Raw genomic sequence first — 925 nt, forward strand, 5'->3', positions numbered from 1 at the left:
TAATAATTCCATGGTATGTGATTTATTAAACAGACTCCTTATTTGTAAACAAAATCAGAGCCACAAATGTGCAAAGACAGTCGCACTTCCTGGCTAAATAAGAGGCAGACAAAGAGCCCTAATGATGCCCCAAAAATGCTAACCAAAAATGTACTCTTTAAAAAGATCACCAATTTAATGCTTTTTGTATTTCATTTATCAGCCATGTAGTCATCATTCCCCTCCCTACCACCATCTGTACACACTTTCCCAATAGACCATCACAGCTGTCCCGTTTCTCACACAAACAGTACCTTTTATATGCTTCCCAACTGTTTTTAATAACTGGTCCGTGCACGGCACTGTACTTCCTTTGTTTTCTTTTTCCCCCCTCCTTTTTCTTTTTAAATTATGAAAAAGAGATATAATCCACGCAAACAGGTCATCGCAGCCATCGGTACAGGGAGGCAATCGCAATGATAAACGCCTCCGTGGCCACTGGCCACTGCCCCGTCCTCGAGCCGCGCCAGCGGCCCCAGCGCAGAGCTGGAAAGTTCCCTGGAGAAGTTGCTAAGGTAGACAACGCTCGCTCAAAGAACGATGTACACGAGCAAGACTGCGTGAGAAACCCTTCACCCCTTCTCACGAGGGGATATTGACAGCCTTAGATACTGCTTGTGCAACCACAAGTTTTCTGAGGCTTTCAAAGCAGTTTACCAACGCAAAGATGCCGCTGCCCTGTATTTCAGAACTGCGTGGACAGAAACATCCCGTTTTTTCAAACTCTCAGCTGGATCGGTCCAAATGCCCCGCACGTGCTGACCTTGCAGCACTGGTGCTTGTGCCTTCCCTACGCCCAGCCCCCCGAGCCGGGCTGGGCCGCGCAAGCTCGGTGGCCCGCAGCAGGGATGAAGGCCCCGGGCAGCCGAGGGTAACTGGGCCCCAA

This window comes from Eurypyga helias, unplaced genomic scaffold (genome assembly GCF_000690775.1).
Source record: "Eurypyga helias isolate BGI_N326 unplaced genomic scaffold, ASM69077v1 scaffold19523, whole genome shotgun sequence".
NCBI lineage: Eukaryota > Metazoa > Chordata > Aves > Eurypygiformes > Eurypygidae > Eurypyga > Eurypyga helias.